Raw genomic sequence first — 12,974 nt, 5'->3', positions numbered from 1 at the left:
TCTCATCTTTTCAAGACAGTAAATATGTTCTAATTCAGGTGACTGACAGATAGTAGGTTGGGGGAATGTGCAGACCACTTGAAGTGATATGTGTCCACTTTACTATTGTTTTAAAGGGGAACACCTCTTAACCTGTTTCTAGTTCTGGTTGAACTCTGCTAGGGCTGCTCTTCGTGACTCACTATGTTTGCTGTGTTCATGGACAGGATCTCAAATTAGTCACTAAAAGGGGGTGTCTAGTTGAGATCCTCAGGATTTCACTCCTCCATGCTTTTTACAAAAAATGTGGTTCTGTTGAGTGGACTGGCAATGTCTCGAGGGTGTACCCCGCCTCTTATCCGTTGACCGAAGAAGATAGTCACTATCCCACACTAAGTCCCTACAGGGGTAAAGAGGGCACAGGAAATAAATGGATGGATGTGGTTTAGTTGTCACTTTAGTCCATGACCTTCAGTGAGTTTGCAGTCGAGTGTAAAGTGATCGGGATGAGAGTCTGAGCTCAAAGTCTGAGGTCATGGTTCTCAACTGGAAAAAGGTGGGCTGCCCCCTTCAGATTGGGGCCTTGTCTGCAGTAACGGGGGTACTAGTCCAGTCTATCACAGTTAAGAAGGAGCTGAACCAAAAAGCAAAGCTCTCGATTTACCGGTGTGGAGCTCTGTCTTCCCAGGGGATCTTGGAAAAGGGTTGCTGCTCCACTGCATCAAAAAGAGTCAGCTGTGTTGGTTCGGGCATCTGAGCCTGATGCCCCCCTGGGGACCTCTGTAAAAAAGTTTTTCTGTATGATCCACTTGAGACCAAGGACTTGCTGGAGTTCCTTAGTGACTTGTTCATAACTGGGCATAGGATGGATAGATGAACTGGGGCCTGCTGCCGGTCACTGAGAGGAGAGATTTACAGGTCCCCATTACCACAGGCCTTATCAGGAAGCAAAATCAGCTGGGTCCATACTTCTGCAATGACCTAGTGAGGACCATACAGGTTCCCCTCCATGTATGCATCGCTGTAATCAGGAGAAGCCTTTAGCAAAAAAGTTAATGGAACACAACAACATTTAGCAACAATTTAATCATTAAAAACTACAATATGTAGTTGTATATTCTGCTGGAGATTTGTTTAATTCAAATTAAGTCTTTACCCTGTTCTTGCTCAAGCTGAGTGAGTATTTAAGTGAAAATTTAATCCCATACACTATTTTTTTATATGGACAATTTTTCACTAATTTGCCTGATTGTAATTGTTAGGAACTGGATTTTAAATTTGTTTCATTTATTGTTAATATTAATTTTCTGTTCTCTCTTCCTTTCTTTCAGTAGAAGGTGTGCCTGTCCCTCTACATCTGAGTTAGGCTCCGTGAACACTCTGATGGATCTGTTGCTTGTATTAACTCTATATAATTCTTTTGTGGTTTTTTCCATAGAAAATAAACCTGGCGTATCGTTTTCTGAGTTTAACTGTCTCTATTTACAGTAGGGATTCAAATTCCCTGATAGAGCTATTGCTGCCATGTGTGTTTGTGTTTTTCTCCCAGAGAACCTACAGTACTCTTTGTCTTTCAGTATTCACAGATTCACCTATTTGCGGATGTTTTAGTGGAACACATCTAAAAAACAGAAAATGCAGCCTGGGAAGCTGAAATAACTGGGTGTAATGCTACTTTATGTTATTGACTGGTGTCTGCAAAGCAGCCGATCCAGGTGAACCATTCATTTCCCTTGGTACTGATTGGCTGTAACCCCAGAAGCAGAGATAATTAAGACTGTGTATTTATGCATATTAATGTCTAATGGTGTTTAAACTATTAAAATAATTATAAGCACTTTTAGAGTGCTTATAAAAGGTCTGGGGTATTTGTGGATTCCATCTGTTAGTGAGCAGTTGTATTCCCTAAACCCCATGAATACTGGGGTTTTGCTGTATTCTCTAGTGCTTTTCTGCACTTCTTTCCTAGACAAATTAAATGACAGTTGATACTGTCTTTTAGTTTTTTTGTTCTTTTTCATAGAAAGAACTCCTGGTCCAGTGTGCTTGTGTCTTTCTTCTTCTTGTCCTCTCAACCTCCAGCCAGCTACAACAAATGGACATGCATAGTAAACCAGTTTATTCTCATTCCTTTCCACTGTCACCACAAAGACGTTCAAGATGAGGGATTGCTGCAAAGTCAATTTCTCATTGCAAGAAGATGAGATTCCTTAAATGGAAACCTTTTTTTTTTTTTTTTTTTTTACCAATTGCAAGGTGAGGTATATCCTGGACAGGTCACCTGTACACCAATTGGCATTCACATTTGAACCAAATTGGACCTGTACTAGGTGTAGTGCCAAGATATTACTTGGGATTACTGGGAATTTGTGTCATAAAAGAAATAAATTTTGCTGAAGTGAAGAAAGTCACAAAATACACATGACAGAAAAGATCCAGGTTCCAAGAAGAGCTCATAAAGCACATGCCATAACAAGTAGAAGTGCTACAGTCACATCTGTTTTTTCTAAAAAAGAACTAGACTCCATGCTGTGAGGACACTGTTCAGCCACAAAATTCAGAGTCTTAGTCACATCACACACCTTTTCATCAAACCCAGCAGTCCTAGTGTTTACCTATAGCACCACACACCCAGTGCCCCTCAGGATGCTTGGCTTTTATGCTGCTTGTTTGACACAGATACCCTTCACCAGCGTTCCATGTCACCTCCAAGCGTTTTGCACATTATCACAGCAGCATATGTGCAAATTAACCTTCCCGCACATCCTGATGGCATTCACAAAATGTTAAACTCTGCCTTCTTTACATTTGCAACACAGATACAAACATCTGCTGCTTGCTTCCTCTATTTAATAAGCTGAAAATTGAAGTTGTTAGCCAAAACTGGAGCTACTTCACCTGCCTGCATGTGCCCCACTTCAGAAGGCTGTTTCCATAGCTACATGACGGTCTATGTAGGGACCACGTCCTTTTGACACAAGCTCTCACGTATATAAGAGGGCTCAATGAATCCTCAGCCTCCTTTCTGCAGCCTTAGAGCCTAATAATAAACCGGGTTGGTCTTTGTGAAGCAGGCCCACACTGTGAGGCTGCATTGCTTACATGAAAGCTCACCTTGAGGGGAGGTGAGAATTCCTTTGGCAGATTTAGAATGCTCCACTAATGAGCTAATCATAATTAGCATTACCACCGCCTCAGCTGCAAATGGCCGCATGCTAACAGCAGCAGTTACAAAATTTGCCACACGCAGAGCCTTTCACGGTGCACGTCTCGTCAACCAACAACATGTGGGAGTACCTGTGTCCCCTCCCTTTTCCATTACTCTGTGCCGTGCCCTGGCCTTTGGACCCAGACGTGTGAAATATAGTAAATGCGACAGCAGCAGCAGGTTTTTGCTCGCCATAACTAACTCAGGGGTCAGTGTCTGCAGTCAATACAGCAGTTAACCTCCTAAATTCGAGTAATGTCAGCAGGCCACACGTATGGGGCTAATGACGATTTGTTGGAAGGGAGTTTAGCCCTGCTAACAACATACGCTACACCAATTACCTGCAGGGCATTGCGGAAATTGAAGAAAAACGATCTAATTGGACATGTAGGGGACATTTTTCTTTTGACCTGTGAATAAAGCAACTATATATCTTTGGCACATATTAAATGTTCTTATTCTAACAGCTACTGTTTTCAGCAGGCCTTCCATTAGACCAGCAGCAGAAGATAAATGTAATTTTAAATCATGGGGACTGGTAAATGCATGTCTATGTATTCCAGAAATCCTTTACATCATGCTAGTTCTAAAAAAAACATATTTAATAATTGCTTAACCCTATTCATCTATCCATCCTCCCAGTCCAAAGAAAATGATGGCAAAATATTTTAAAAACTGCTTTAAGCCTAAATCTGCTGGGGCTAAGAATAATTTTACACTTAACTGAAGATGTTGATTTGACGTGTTTGTTGTTCTTCCTCATTTTTGATTGTCAACGTGCTTCATGGTGGCAGGGAAACAGCGCCTCAGCATGATGCTGCCAACACCATAGCAACAGGTAATTGTCTTACAGATAAAAGTCTGACTTGAACTCTGACTTTCTATCTTTGTGGGCAAATACAGCGTACCACATCGCTTCAATCTTCCTTATTTTGGGGCCACAGCCAATCAGTTTAAAGGAAAAGGAATGTTGTTCCTGGATTGGCTGCTTTGCAAACGCCAGCCAATAGCATGCCAAGCAGCATAGTGGCGAAGTATTTCAGCTTCCCAGGCTGTATTTTCTTTCAAATATTTTTAAGAAAAAAAGATCAGTGAATGTGCAGATGTCCCACAAATAATTTGGATTTAAGTTCCTCAGAAATATCCACGGATAATGAACTGGTGGGGGTTCACTGTACATCCGCATCTCATCTGGCCTTGTAAGAAAGACTAAGAAGTTTAATCCACCCATCCACCAATCATTAGGCACCCAAATCAGCATCTTCCACTCATCTTGTCTGGCATAACATAAGGAGAGCAACCAATAATCAAATGTAGTCTCCCTTTGAGTTCTAGATTATCCCTGGTACTGGTTCCTGTTGGAACACTTTCCAACATGAACTTTGATCCCTTCTTCCATAGCTGAGCTCCTCACCCAGCCAACTTTCAAAAAGAATCTCAGATCAACCCTCTGTACTCATCATCCCAATCTTTTGGTGGACAGCCATTGGTGAGAGCTGGAACATAGAAAAAAAGGTAAAGTTTCACCGAAACTCTGAGCATTGTGTTTTTTTTTTTTTAATTGTGAATATTATCGTGAAGGAAAACAAACACATGAATAACAATAATTTGGTCTATTTGACAGATTATCTGATTCATGGCATGAATCTCTGAGATGACATAGATGATCTGGAGCGTCTCCTGTATCAGCATGGTGCCAGTATAAACCACTGACAGGCAGCTCTGACAGAGGGGAGTCAAACCAACCGCAAAATGCGACGCCTAACATTCAGCCATGAATATATATGAGTAATCAGCACTTAAGCATGCTTTTCCTCTTTCTTCTACCGCTGCCGTCACCTTTCCCGCCCATCTAACGACTCTTTCTGTTGCTCATTTGATTGAATCTCCCTGACAGACCTTCCATTCCCTAAATAGATAAACAAGTACCGTTCAGAGAGGAGCGGCGCCTGCATTTTACGCGTCCATTTTCAGTCTTGAGCGGCAGTTTATCTGGACAGAAACAGATTAATAATGCATCCATATTCACTCCATCTGACAACGGCCTGGACTAAAACGAGGTCAAGACACTCTGCTGAGTGTAATGAGAGGGAGAGGTGGATGTCTAACACTTTGGGTTAAATATATACACTCACAAACAGAACAGGCTTGGTGCTCTTTATGCCACCCCCACACCCACTAAAGTGCACCTGCACGCGCCCATGATGATGTTAAGAGATGAAAGCTTTGGTTTGAATCACTCCATAAACACTCCAGCTGTTTCCCACAGGGGAATGCCGGTCAGCGTCTTCTTCACTCAGAAAAGCTGACCTTTAAATCTCAGGTTTTTTTACTTCTTTCTGCAGCAGAACGGACCTCTATTACATCGCCAGAGCTGCAGACAGGAATCAATTTAACACGCGCCTCAATATCTGGCTCATGGACACTGCGTACTCCGTACACAGCGCATACAGTGACTTAGAAAAGTGCTTCCTCCTTGAAATAATTTGCATGTTGTCAAGTTTTTTGTGTTGTAGAGATTTTATGTGAGAGACCAACACAAACTAGTGCACAACTGAGGACACAAAGGAAAATAATAGATGGTTTTTGGATTCTTTTTTTACAGATAAAAACCTAACAAGTATAGCATGTGTTTGTATTTAGCCAAATAGAATTATAAAACTATTGTAAAAACATCATTTGTTTCAATTATAGCTGGAAATCTTTTGGAGTATGCCTCTGGTAGTTTAGCACCTCTAGAGATTGACATTTTTGTCTTTTGCTCCTTGAAAAATTACTCAATTAAGGAATTTCCAAGTCAGTAGCAGCAACAGTTGCTTGTCTAACCTAATTTCTGTTATCTTTTTCACTTGGCATTGTGTTAACACACTTTTATGCTAACTGCTAAGACTCATTCTCTTAGGGTGTACTTTTTTTATTTTTTATTGACACAAATAGCCTTTTTATTTTGGTCTTTGTGTTTAATAGTTAATTATAATGTGTAATCTGTTGGGTTTTTACAACAGTTAGAGGCTTCTTTAAAACCGCTGTAACACAGACTGCCACAGGAGATCTTTCCTGCCCACAGTGTCTACAACAACTCTTTTATTTTTCTTTTTTTAAGAAAATTGCATTATGCAAGTTACAACATCTCATTTCCATCTGGGATTAATGAAGTATTTTTGAACTGAATTGACTTTTTGTACATCTTAGTTCAAGAAGTCAGTTCAGATACAAATCAATTTAAAACCTGGTGTAAATGGCTGAACCCTGCAGTTAGGTTTATATTAGTAAGTGTGTCTAATGCACTGAGGTGTCATGTTGGGAGAGCTGCTGCCGTATGAAAGTACACGTGAGCAGGAGCAAAGTGAGCTCTGTCAGAGTGGAGTGACAGTTACAGCACAAAATGTACCTCTATCAAAGGAAGCATGTGGTTTCTGTTTGTGCGTTTGGAACCGTAGAAATAAAATGAGTGGATAGACTTCCATAAAATCTCTTTGGGAAGGTTTGGGGGGGCAAGGACACTGTGATCCTGTTAGTTGGGCTTCAAAAGAATACTGATACTATCATCTGTGCACTGGGACTTGCAAACCATTTATTTTGTGGAAAATATTTTGATTTTGTAAAGCATACAACCAGAGAAGCTGAGGGAACAAAACAGAGAGACCGACTGCCGACTCGGTGGAAGTCATTTTATTTGTTAAAGTTCATCTCCCCTTCCTTTTTGCCGATTCGTTCTCTCCCACTTCTCTCCGCAATTTTTCTGAGCTCTGCTTCTGCAAACCTTAGCTCAAACAAAAATGCCCTAAAACTCAGAAGTTCTGTCCAAATAGAGGAAAATCTGAAAAACATTCAAGCCTGGCATTTGGAAATAAATGAATGCCAGCAGATTCATCACATCTGCAGCTGGGATTACTGAAATACTCAGGTCTGACTGCATGTGAATTCCCCTTTTTTGAATGTCACATAACAGGTCAGAGAAACAAATATGCATAAGCTGTGAAAAAGTTTGGCCCCTTAGAGATTTCTTTTGATTTTGTTTTTATTTGTCACTCTTAAATGTTTTAGATCACAAAAACAGTTTTAAATGTGAATACAGTTTAGCGCAAATACGGTGCAATGAGATGCACCGTATTTGAACCTTGAGGAATTCCATATTTTAGGCAAGTTGTATTTTAGAGGGAAATGACCTGCCAAATTATAAACCCTAATGTTTAATATGCTGTAATCAAGTATGCTAGGGACTGAGTTAAAGGAACAGAAACTCTGATTTAGTGTTAGTTTTCTTTAAAAATAAAAAAACAAAACCTACATTTATTCACAAAGCATCTTTAAAAAGTTAACATGTTTTCTGCTTAGAGGAGTCTGCAGAGTTTGGAAGCTGAATTCTCCCCTCGGTTGGAGACTCCAGCAAACACACCTGTTGACAAGAAACTACCAAACAAACAAAAGCATATCATTTCACTCGTCACCTTTCCGGCTGCACACATGAGTAACACTAAATGTGCTTCGGGGCTTTTCTGAAACCTTGTTGTATGAAATGATTACAGGCAAAATTCCATATTTGAAAAGTCATAATGATTTGAAAATACTCCCCAAAAACTGGAGCAGCATCCCTGGAGGAAGCTTAGTGTTCTGAAAAGCCCTCTCATCTATTGTCTGCAGTCTTTCCACTTCCTCCACACTACGCCCACTTGAATGAAAGCAACAATCTCCGTATTGCAGAGCCGCTCCCTGCTGAGCTTCCTTACAGTACCTCACACATGCCTGGTTGCATCGGAGCATCCAGCCCACTGCTCTGCTGAATCCAGGTTACTGGGATCGCTGCCCCTCTCCTGCCGGCTCTGTGAAAAGGTTTCTGTTAGGGCTCAGAATGGAGTGGCAGGTGAGGGGAGGGCTGCTGGGACGGGTCTTGGCCCTATTATAGAGATTTCTCAGCTTTTCCTGTTTTGTGGGGATGATGTACGGCATCACCTTCATCCTCGCAGGATGCGGCAAAGCCTATTGAAGTGGAAATAAATGCAGGGGAGTGTGAAGCAGCCTAAAGTTTTGATAAGTGATTATCTTGCTGACAGGAAAGTGAATAACTAATGCCCTTGCTTATTTTACTGGCTACCAGTTGTCCTTGAGCGAAACACTTAATCCTTGGCTTGCTCCATTTGTGCCGGTAGTAATAGTAAAGATTATGATGGCGCTGGGCTGCTGCTCCCAGGTGTGTGACTGTGAATGGGACACAAGGGGCTTCAATGAAAGGAGGGTGCAGCCATGAAAAGTAGGGAGAAAATCGAGCTGAAATTTTATTTCAAAAGAGATTTTCTTTAGGCAGACAGTGGAAGAAAGTGTGGAATGCAAATGTATTTAGTCCCCTTTAAATATGCTGATATACACACGTGTTTCTACAGCAGAGAGTGTTTGTTTTAAAGTTTAAAACCACTACTGTTTGGTTCTTGGTTGCCATGACTTCAGCAAAGATGGTGGTGGATGTCACATTTTTGTTTCCAGACAAACAAAAATGTGACCTTTTACACAGCCATAAATATCCACAGTTATATTGCTATGACACAGTTTTATGTCAGTTTCAAGTGTGGGTAAAAGCAAATGTCGACATGCCAATATTTTGGTCAGCATACAGCTGGAAGCAGTGATGTCAGGAATGAATTTGTAATCAAGTTCACTTTGCTTCTTTCCTTCCAATCGTTTATGTTTTTGCTGTTTTAGGTCAAAGGTGATGGTCTTTTAGAAGGACACTGGTTCCTCTGGGCTCTTCCAGGACGGCTTCTGCTCGGCTGTCTGACTCACATCGCTCCCAAAAGCCCTGGCCCACTTCTAGAAATCTCTTTCAACACACACAGACGTTCAATTTGTCACTTTAACAAACATTCTTCTGAAAGAGGGCAAAAATAATTGAAAAATCATTTTCTATTAGACAGCTTTTCCTAAATTAGGCTTTAGCTTTCTGCAAAACAGTAATTTCTGACAAGAAGTAGCAGCAAAGCAGCTATTGACAGAGCTAGAGAGAGGATCTGAATACCACAATGAAAAGCAGCTGGTCTGTGTGTTTGTTTTCACACAACACAGCTGTAAGAGTAAATATGCAAATTTATCGAATTAAAAATGCCTCGTACGTCCAGCACTGGCAGGCGGCTAAATTCTGTACTTCCTTTAGCGTTTTATGTTGTGTTTACATGACGGTTCAACATTAAGCATGCAAATGACAGCAGAGGATGTTCCATGTAATTCAAATCTTTGTCAATAGTTTGGTGGATTGTACAATGTTAATGGCTTTTCGGTGTTGCCACTGCTTAGAAAACACAAATTAGGATTCAAGTCAAATGCGTGTTTGCAAAAGCCTGATGAGGATTTCTTTAGCATATTTATCAAGTTCTTAGCTTTTGGAATATAATGACAAATGACAATTAGCAAATGAAGCATCATCCTGATTAAACAGATTGGGGCTACTGAAAAATCTCTTCCCAGGTCTAAATTAAACAGAGCTAAGAGAAACATGGGAGTAATTTTCAAGGCCACTCACCTCGTTAGCATACTGAGCTTTTCCTCATCCCCTGACTGACTTTTGTTGAAAAACTGAAAGTGTTTTTGTCTAAGCAGAGATGGTTCTGCCACCACCCTTTGCTGTTTTTGTCTCTGTATTTGATATGTACTACTAAAATAATGTTGAATGTCATTTCATTGATTTAATTTGGGAATATATAAATAAAAACTGGTTTGATTTGATTGATAAAATAGCATTTTAAAAGCACACAAGTGTTATCTTGAAGGCTCTCTAGAGTCCAGAGGGCCACATAAAAAACTATGATGGGCCGGCAGTGAAACCCTAACCATGAATTTGACTATCCACTGTGGGTCTTAATAATATTAGCTAAAAATACAAAAATAAAATTGTTTTAGAATATAAAAGTGCTAAAAAATTCTATCTGTAAATCATGTCGCCAAATAATGACATTTATAGTGTAAGGAATGCGCTTTTTCATGAAATAAATTTTTTTGTCTTTTGGTTAGAACATTTTTTTTTATCAAAATTTTGAACTAAATTGAAAAGATGTGTTAAATCTTTTTGTGTAAAATTTGCCTTTATTTTAAAAATGAAATACAAAATATTTTTCTACAAAACAAATTTGTTTCATGAAGTTTTTGAAACTCTAAAAAAAAATTTTGTTTATCTGGACCAGGGGCAGAAATGTTACTCAGGGTTGTGAAAGTTACTGACTCTTTGATGAATGGATTTATGAACAAGAAATTAATTCACTGTCTATTATTTTAAAGGTTTGTAGAATCATGTTCATGTTTTGCTTCTACTTTGCTAGATTCTTGAAAGGAATTGACCTTAGCGTGAATAATAGTCAATATTTTTGATTATATATTGTTTGAGACTATTTATATCCAAACATTATGAAGCTTTGAAGGAATCAAATCAAATCCTACATACACATAAGATGAAGAAGTGAAGCTGCATCCACCATCTGTCTGTCTGTGCTGCATTTTAGAGCAGCGGTGCTCAGCCCCCGATGAGGGGAGCCGTGCAAATCTTCAACGGCAAACACAACCGCTAGGATCTCGGCTACAATCTAAATAAGAATTTCTGAAAAGGAAGAATAATGAGACAGTTTGCTTTCATTGCATCCACAATGAGAAAAGTATTGACCCACCTTGGGTTCCTGTGGCTTTGTATCTGCAGCACAATAACAAGGGAACAGCAAACAGCGGGCTTGCCTATAAGGAGGGGGGAGCAGGAAAGCAATTTACGGACTAAAACGTGAACCTCTCTTCCCGCTCCAATCATTAAGGCAGAGTGGAGTTGTAATTGCTGTTTAAGGAAAATAATCTCTACACTGAGAAGCACACAAAAGAGCGCAGGTTTGAGCCACTAGGTGTTTAGTTTATACAGCAGACTGGAGAGGCACTTGCCTTGACTGATTCAATTGTGCAAGGAAAAACATGACGGAGAATAGGGTAGTCTTTCTTACTGCAGCCACAAGCGGATCTGCTGGCTTATGTTTCTGGGTTCTGAGCAGCAAATGATCTTTTCAGGCAAGGCCAGAGATAAAAAGAGTAAGTCTCTGGCTTTCTGCTGAGAGAAGGCGAAAAAACAGAAAGCCACTTTCGGCCAAACTTTTCCTCATGTACAAGTGGCCGGGTGTTATTAGAAAAGGCTATCAGCTATCTTCGCTTTGCTTTGCTTTCTCGATTGTTTTGCCCTGCTGACCCTGCATGAGACTAAAGCTGGGAGAAAGACCCAGCTGCACAGAGGCTAATTCCCTTTGCTTGGACAGTGTTTTTTTTTTTTTATTACACACTGTTTATTAGGGTCTACTTCAAAGTGAAAACAATAAATAAATATCATGAATGTTCTTTTTGTTGCTGGAAAATCATTTCTAATCAACAAGTAATGTTAAAATTATCTGTTTTAAAAATAGAAGCAACCATTAAAAAATAATTACCGGTACTCAAGCCCAAGTAGCTTTCAGTCATTGGCTCTACAACAACTTAATTAACAGGGATATAAAATGAATGAATTAAAGTTGGATCACTCCACAGCAATGTGAGTTCACTGGTAAACAAGAAGGAAAAGGGATGATGCAACAGATGGTTCAGAGGATTCAGGTTCACACAGGAATAGAACAGAATAATTCTATATTTTTACAAGAAGCTGGGAAGTAAACACTCTTTCAGAAGTGATGGTTATAAAGTCTAACAGTTGCTGAGAGGAAGGATCTCTGATGGTGCTATTTTGTTCAGTTTATCACTGAAGAAACTCTCCAGCTGCAACCGTTTCAGACCCCCCATTAACTCTTTGGCTAAACCTGCATCCAGGTAGACTTCAGCCAAATGTATAACACACAACACTGCAAACACACAAAATCTAACCAAGTATTTTTGTCTACTTTCTAGTGCAAATATCTCAGTACACTTGAATATTGATATTGATGAAAATGTACTAGCAGATTATTTCACTTATAACAAGACATTTTTCCATGTTACAAATGAAATAATCCAATGGAACAAATTTTTTCATCAATATTAAGGAATTATTGACTGAAAACAAGCTCATATTTCTTGTTGAAAAATTACTTGTAAGTTAGTTTTCTCTTATTTGAAGTGTACTAAGATATTTCCACTAGAAACTGGACCAAAAATACTTTGTAAGATTTTGTGTTTTTGCAGTGCATCCATCGCTGCATATGACGCTTTGAGTTAAAATCCAAAAATTGACTGTTCACCAAGCAAGCTGTGTCTGTCGCAGAAAACAAATCAGTTTTCGAATGTAAAGTAGTTCATTTTTGTTTTGCTCTGCTATCCATGTGTGAATGCAATAAAATTTTGCTTCGTATTCAACAAGTCATAACAACAAACATTTGAAAACACTTTCAAGAGCAAAAATATTTGTGTTGTACATTTAAATTCACTTGCTTGTTGAACTTGTACTTTAATTCTTAGCAGGACAAATGCCAAAACAACAACCATTATCGCTATTTTGGATGTCGCAGTTTCGACAAAGAGGCTCAAGTCGATGACATAACCTGTATTAACACAATTTCCAATTTTTCCATGCTTGTAATTTGCGCACCTGAAACCTTAAGTGTACTGTGGCAGAGTATACACTTCATAGAGAGGCGTAGAGTGTAGTGAGAGGACTGGGACAGGGCCATTGTCCAACATGAATGTTATTTGAGACACACAGTAAAGGAGACTCCCCAGGAAATCCCCTGGTTTGGTCTAGTTTGGACCCTCTCAAAGGTACCTTAGGAGAAAAAAAAATCAATAAATTGAATGAATGTTATTAGAAATG

This window comes from Xiphophorus maculatus, chromosome 21, assembly GCF_002775205.1.
Source record: "Xiphophorus maculatus strain JP 163 A chromosome 21, X_maculatus-5.0-male, whole genome shotgun sequence".
NCBI classification, from domain to species: domain Eukaryota; kingdom Metazoa; phylum Chordata; class Actinopteri; order Cyprinodontiformes; family Poeciliidae; genus Xiphophorus; species Xiphophorus maculatus.
This window is presented reverse-complemented; position numbering follows the sequence as displayed.